The sequence below is a fragment of the Mobula hypostoma genome, chromosome 4 (genome assembly GCF_963921235.1).
Source record: "Mobula hypostoma chromosome 4, sMobHyp1.1, whole genome shotgun sequence".
NCBI lineage: Eukaryota > Metazoa > Chordata > Chondrichthyes > Myliobatiformes > Myliobatidae > Mobula > Mobula hypostoma.
In genome coordinates, this window is record NC_086100.1 from 80,237,944 (window position 1) to 80,245,725 (window position 7,782).

A 7,782-nucleotide genomic window follows, 5' to 3' on the forward strand; every position below is an offset into this window, starting at 1 on the left:
CTCAAATGGAAAGCACTGCAGCTGAAAAGAACAACTAGGAATTAAACGAATACCGCTAGTCTTCAGAGTCAGTTGACTCGACAGTCCAATTTCTCAGGCAAGGCAAAATGCAGATAACGAAGTGTAGCTATGTCCATGCCTCGACGAATACTATGACAGAATGAATGGAGTTAAATACTATCACAATGAAATGATAATAAGCTGACGTGCATATTCACAAGCACGATTGCCAAATCTGATGCGCTACCGAATCTGTGGTTGTGACAGGGCCCCCCTCTGTAGGCGCAGCCCCTGAGCAGCCACAGACCTCTGTCTGCTGGAAGTCCAAATGAGGGGCTTGTCCAAGATGTCCTTCAGTGATGCTGGTAGACAAGTGCCATTGTGTGAACTGCTAATATCGCAGCCAAAGGCTTCCTTGTAGAGACAGCAACAAGAGCTTATACAGAGGTAGCTCGACCAAGCGACACCATGAGACAAATCATTCTTACAATGAGGGCTCTCCAATTGGAGATAATCCAGCATCTGCTTCAAGAATAAAACTAACACAAAATCTGAACTTATCAAAATAAACTAACTTAAACAGAAAGCACCAGGAAACCACATTACAAAGAGCGAGTCGCTCGAGAAAAACACAAGAAACTCTCATACCATTAATAACTGTTAAGCAACAATTAACTAATTCAGGTGCTCTAAAAACCTCAGAGCCCAAATGCTCTCTGATGCCCTGCATAGGCCTGAAGAAGTCACCACAGGACCCCCCTCCCTATAGCTGGCACCTGATGGCCCAGGAAGACCTGAAAACTCGAGAGACCTGGGGAACTTGAAAGAGGGGCCTGGAAACCCCAACAGACTGAGAGACCTGGGGAACCGAGAGGGGCCTGGGAACCCCAACAGACTGAGAGACCTGGAGGGCCAAGAGGGGCCTGGGAACCCTAACAGACTGAGAGACCTCAGGGGCCAAGAGGGGCCTGGGAACCCCAACAGACTGAGAGACCTGGGGATCTTGAAAGAGGGGCCTGGGAACCCCAACAGACTGAGAGACCTGGGGAACCGAGAGGGGCCTGGGAACCCCAACAGACTGAGAGACCTGGGGAACCGAGAGGGGCCTGGGAACCCCAACAGACTGAGAGACCTGGGGAACCGAGAGGGGCCTGGGAACCCCAACAGACTGAGAGACCTGGGGAGCCAAAAGGGGCCTGGGAACCCCAACAGACTGAGAGACCTGGGGAACCGAGAGGGGCCTGGGAACCCCAACAGACTGAGAGACCTGGGCAGCCAAAAGGGGCCGAGAAACCAAGGAACCTCAAGTTAGATCAAGAAACCTCAGGCAGGGCCGAGGGGGAGGCCTGGGAGTCCTCGAGTTGGGAAGGACCTTGAAAAACTAAATATATTGAATAAGCCTTGGAAACGATGGGAAAAAGAAAACCCTGGGAACATAGAGAAAAGTCCTTGGGAAACCTTGAAACCATGAAACTTGAAACCTAGAGAAGTAACCTTTTCAAATCTTGCTCAGTGTTTTATCTTTCACAATTTTTCCAGAGGCAATTAGGATATACTCTCAATATTACAGATCAAAACAGCACTAAGCTGGCTGGTTCTCTGTAGATCTGTTTAATTTGCTGCATGAAAGTTCAATCTTCCCAGTCTGTACCATGACTTTCATCAAGAGGTTAAAAATACTCTTAATAGGGTTACTTTACTTGTATATTTGCACACTCCAGCCAGGGATAGCTTTTGGAGTAGGGTTCTTCCAGAATTTACACTATTGACTTAAATGATGATCTGTTGAATCAATTGAAAAGCTTGCTTGAAGCGCTCATTTGTTATGCAGATCTGAGTCACGGGACCACAATGCTGGGAACCTGGGTTCTTGTGACTTGAAAAGCTGGGAATGGATACCAGAGAAACTCAATGTAGACTAGAGAAGCTCAGTATGTAGACTCAGGACTCTCGGAATGTAGAGTCAGGACTTGCACTGAAAATAAGGCGCTCTCTCCTCAAACCACCAATGTCAAAACATCACTGTTCAAACTTTGTTGGGTCCATTACTTGGCAAGATCCTTCTGTCACACTGGAGACGTTGCTGTCAACGTAACATTGCTGCTTTGACAAATCACTCTGACTGATGAATCTCATGGCCAAGGTCAGCTGCTCGTTCTCTGCTGGGTCCATCTTTGCATGGTTGAGACTTGCTGTCACCCAGTTCGGAGATGGCCCAAGTGCGGAGTGAGAGACACTGAAGCAGGTTAATATTTCACAGACTTTAATGCGAACAGTGTTAGGGGAAAAGAAAACAATAAACGCTAGGCCAAACAGGGCCTTTGACTAAAACACTCGTACGGAAACCGAAGCCTACACTGCGGCTGAAAAGAACAACTAAGAGTCAGTTGACTCGACAGTCCAATTTCTCAGGCAAGGCAGAATGCAGATAACGAAGTGCAGCTATATCCAAGTCTTGACAAATACTACGACAGAATGAATGGTGTTAAATACTATCACAATGAAATGATAATAAGCTGACACGTGCATATTCACAAGCACAATTGCTGAATCTGCGGCGCTGCCGAATCTGTGGTTGTGACCGGGACATTGTGGGATATGGTATGGGTGCAGGATGTTGGGACTAGGCAGATTAATGGTATGGCACAGACTAGGTGGTCTGAAAGACCTGGTTTCATAAGACCATAAGACATTGGAGCAGAATTAGGCCATTCAGCCCATCGAGTGTGCTTTGCCATTCCATTATGGCTGAGCTCAGATCCCGCTCAACCCCATACACCTGCCTTCTTGCCATATCCCTTGATGCCCTGACCGATCAAGAAACTATCAACTTCTGCCTTAAATATATGCACGGACTTGGCCTCCATTGCAGTGTGTGGCAGAGCATTCCAAAGATTTACTACTCTATGGCTAAAAAAAAATCCCTCTTTACCTCTGTTCTAAAGGGTCATCCATCAATTTTGAGGCTATACCCTTTAGTTCTGGATATCCCACCAAAGGAAACATCCTCTCCACATCCACCCTGTCTTACCCTTTCAACATTTGGTAGATTTCAATGAGATCCCTCTACATTCTTCTAAATTCCAGTGAGTACAGGCCCAAGGCTGCCAAATGCTCCACATATGTTAACCCTTTCATTCCCGGACATCCACTGCATTGTAGTGCTCTGTGACTCTAAGAGTTACTTCACGTGGCGAAACTGTTTGGGCTGTCTAAAGGGACTACCATAAAAGGACAGGTGTTGCATCTTCTGCATCTGTTACAGTTGCATAGGAAAGAGAATGGTCCATGGAGATAGTTAAATGAATAGCCTCCCCTTGAGAAAACTGAAACTGAAGGATGAAGAAAGTGATGTTAGGAGTTACTCAGTATTATAGAGAATGGTCTGCCGAAAATGAAGGGTGATGTGTGGAAGATGGGGACAAAGAGAACTCTGCGTTACTCTGACTGTGCGGAGGGACAAGAACAACAGTCAAAGCATCAGTGGAGTTGAAGTTGAGAACTCTATGGTAGACTGTAAATCATGTTTCACGAAAACAGGAAACCTCAGAAATTGATTGCAATTGGTTGTTCAAGGTAAGAATTTATTATGTATCATAGTAACATAAACCAAAGTTCCAACTTTCCACTAGTAAAATACTGTAAGTGCTGAATATTTGAAATGCATGAATTCTGATGACGTTTCATTGATATTGTTTCCCTTGTATGACCCCAAATGTACTGATGTGATGAAATGATCTGTATGGATTCCAAGTAACACAATGTTTTTTCACTATATCTTGGTACATGTTACAATACAGAAATGCCCTCTTTTCGAACGTTTGCTATACAACACTTCGCTGTTACGAAAGACCTACATTAGTTACCTGTTTTTGCTAACAGAAGGTGTTTTCACTGTTACAAAAAAAGGCAGCGCGCGAAAAAAGCAGCGCGCGCCCCGAGCAGCCGCTCTCCCCCGGATTCAGAACGGCATTCTCGCCGGCATTGCTTAAACACGTGCCTGTGAGCAGCTGTTTGCAAGATGAGTTCTAAGGTATCAGAAAGCCTAAAACAGCTCGTAAGGTTGTTACACTTAGCGTAAAACTAGACATAATTGAGCATTTCAATCGTGGTGAACGAAGTGAGGCCAAAGTGAGTTTGGGTTGTGGAAGTTGCCAAAGATGATGTTGAAGAAGTTTTGGCATCCCATGACCAAGAATTGATAGATGAAGAGCTGATGCAATTGGAAGAGGAAAGGATAACAATCGAAACCGAATGCAGTAGCAAACAGACTGAAAGTGAAATCGTCCAGGAACTCAACGTGAAGCAACTGCATGAGATTTTCACTGCAATGATAAAGTACAAGCTTAATTTTGAAAGGGTATGTCGGTTTAGGGCATATTTGCAAGATGGTTGGAGTCCTTACAAAGAACTGTATGATAGAAAATGTGCGAGGCTAAGCAGTCAAGAATACTGTCATTTTTCAAGTCTTCCAAATCAGCCACAGCAGATGAAGAACCTCAACCTTCAACATCGAGGCAGGCAGACATAGAAGAAGATGACCTGCCTGCCCTGATGGAAACAGACGACGAGGAGGTGAAACCTCAGTGTCCCACCACCCCAACCCTCCGGGCCGCGGACAGTTACCGATCCGCGAAGCATGCAGGGGTACAGCGGTAGCCGGGACGCACCCAGCACATCTTTAAGAAAAAATCCGAAATAAACAAGCTAATTAATTACGTGCCAGGCGGCACCTAATTAATTAGCTTGTTTATTTCGGCTTTTTTCTTAAAAATGTGCTGGGTGCATCCCAGCTACCTCTGTACCCCTGCATGTTTCGCGGATCGGTATCGGTTCACTGCCCGGAGGGTGGGGGCCACTGCACCACCCCAACCTCCAACGACTCAGCCTAACACACCATCATCAGTGTGCTCAGCGTTGTCTTCCCAATTCCGGCAAGTGATACTACACTGTACATACATTATTTCTACTTTATATCAGCTGTGTATTTTTATGTGTTATTTGGTATGATTTGGAAGATTCATAGCTTAAAGTTTACTGGAGAGAGTGTTTTGGCTGAGAGCACTTGTGCCGTGTTTCTGCCAACAGCACTTGTGCTGTGTTTCTGCCGAGAGCGCTTGCGTGAGATTTTTGCTACGGAGAACAGTGCAGGCAATGATTGTAGAGAAGTATTTCTATTTTATATAGGCTGTGTATTTATCATATCATTCCTGCTTTTACTATATGTTACTGTTATTTTAGGTTTTATGTGTTATTTGGCATGATTTGGTAGGTTATTTTTGGGTTGCGAACGTTCACAAATTTTCCCACATAAATTAATAGTAATTGCTTCTTCACTTTACGACATTCCGGCTTACGAACCATTTCATGGGAACGCTCTACCTTCAGATGGAGGGGGAAACCTGTAATCAAACAATTTCATATAGCTTAACCTGAAACATTAACATTGTGTGAATCTCCAAAGATGTTACTGATTTGCTGAATATTTCTGTATTTCTGCAGTTCCATCCTTCTGCTTTTTGATTGCACTCTCTTTTAACAACTTGTTAATTTTCTATATTGTCCTTAGGAAGATATTTGACGAGGTCCCACATGGTTCAGAAGGTTAAGGTGCAAGTGATCCAAGGTAAGCTAGCTAACTGGATCCAAAATTGTCTTGCTTCAAGTTGATATTTCCCTGAAAGTAGCAACAGCACAGTTAGATAGGGTGCCAAAGAAGTAGGTCAGGAATATAAAAATAATATAAAGTTAGCAGGTTGTGTTGCTACTCTGTCATGTGCTGATCAGGCCATACTTGCTGTATTGCGTGCATTTTTGTTTGCCACACTTCAGAAAGGATGTGATTGCAATGGACAGTGTATAGAGGACATTCAACAGAACATTGCCCAGACTGGAGGACTTGAACTATGTGAAGAGTTTGGATACTTCGGGCTTGTTTTTCTAGAGGCAAAGGAGGCTGAGAGGAGACTTGATAGAGATATATAAAACTGTAAGAGGTTCAAATAGTGTGTGTCATCTGAATCCTCTCTGTATTCACAATCTCTTGCGTGAATACAGAAAAGATAGCATTAGTCCTTTGAAGTAATTTGATGCTAGATAGTTGGACTCTTACTTGCTGGAAATAGTTGTTGCCTGGCAATTGTATGGTACGATTGTTACTTGCCATTTATCATTCCATACCTAACATCTTCTTGTATGTACAGCAGAAAAGGACCACTCCATCTGCTGAGGAGCTGCAGAAGACTGCTAGACTTGTAATTGTGCGAAAGTTGATGAAAGAAATTGTACGTAAATTTAAATCTTACTTGCTGTGTTAAAATAGGAGCCACTGTGTATTTTAATTCCAGGTTTTATCTAGATGCCATCAGTACCAGTTTCCTACCTATTTCAGGAGGTAAATAAGTGCAATTTTATTCAGCTCCTTGACAAGAAGGTTGCAAACCATCAGCAGTGATCTGTGACAGAGTGTAACAAAATGGAGACAGGAGACAACTAAACTTTCCCGGTAGGTTGTGGAGGATTAGCTCTAATTCAGTCGCAAGGCTCAGATGATATAAATTGAAGGTGAAATCTTCAGTTAACATTTCCAAACCACAGGTATTATGCTGCAGCTTATAACACAACTCTACTATCTGCTGATTTGCAGAACATGTACAATTTGCCTGTCAAGGAATTGTTTGCCTTCCGTTATATTTTTCCTCCTGCCATGCACTGTTTACATCATTTGACTAAAATGATGGTTGCATGGATTAAAAGTAGTCGCTGTAATACAACATTGTGACTTGAAGGGGAAAGACTGCTTGGAGTCTGTATGTCACTCGCATATATACTTCCTACACAAATGATAAATGGGCCAGTTAGTTCAATTCACCAATCAGTTGGCTGTCAGGATGTCTTCAGGCTCACAATATCAGCAGTCAGATGTAACTGGTTGCACCTTCTCACTCACTGTAGCCCAGCAGACAGTAAGTCTCACTGAAGAATCCATTCAAACCGAGCTGCCCTAGATATATACTCGGGTTGTTTTAACTGCTTCATTATCCAAGGGACTCAGTTGGTTTGGCAGCAGAAAAGGATGTGATTGTGGGAGGGAGAGAGTTAAATAAAGATGCACAATACAATATTTTGTTATCTGGAAAAGTCATTGTACAGATGATATATGCTTCTGGGCTATGAGATCATCTGTTTATCTCCAATTAAATTTTGCAGATGAGTGGTTCAAAGCAACCTCACTACTAAATCTAGGAATTTTAATAACAATATTTCTTCTGTTGACAGTGGCAAGGTCAACAGTCTTGGAGGAAGTTTGAAGCTGGCTGGACATGGGCTGTAAGTGGCTAACCACGTACAACAAGTTAACATATGGAGACCACATAAAAGATGGGCCAAGAGAATAAGAATATAAAATGATTGAAGCAGGAAAGGCCATGTGACAATGTGTACCTATTTTCCATTCAATAAACGAATACTGGCTTCTTACCTTGATGCCTTTTCTTGTGCTTCACTTCTTGAGTCCTTTAACTGAAGAATCCATCACTCTATCTTGAATATATTCAGCAACAGTTTTTGGAAGAGAGAATTACAAAAATTCATTATCCTCTTATGCTTTTCATCACAGTCCTGAATAGCCATTCCCTTGTTTTGAAAATATGTTTTGAAACATGACATGTGGTACATGATACTAATGCCAGAAGAAAGATCAATTTTACCTCTCCAGCCCATTTGGAGATTATGTTACATTGATATCACCTCTCATTCTTCTATATTTAGGAGAATCAGCAA

General features: G+C 43.0%; 1 long non-coding RNA gene across 1 annotated transcript; it reads left to right on the plus strand.

The window, feature by feature from the left end:
- The first annotated feature begins 5,580 nt into the window (after positions 1-5,580).
- LOC134344852 (uncharacterized) lies at positions 5,581-7,467 on the plus strand. The gene is made up of 3 exons (XR_010017543.1): positions 5,581-5,626; positions 6,207-6,284; positions 7,279-7,467. It is a non-coding gene; the product is annotated as an uncharacterized LOC134344852 (long non-coding RNA).
- The last annotated feature ends 315 nt before the right edge of the window (positions 7,468-7,782 follow it).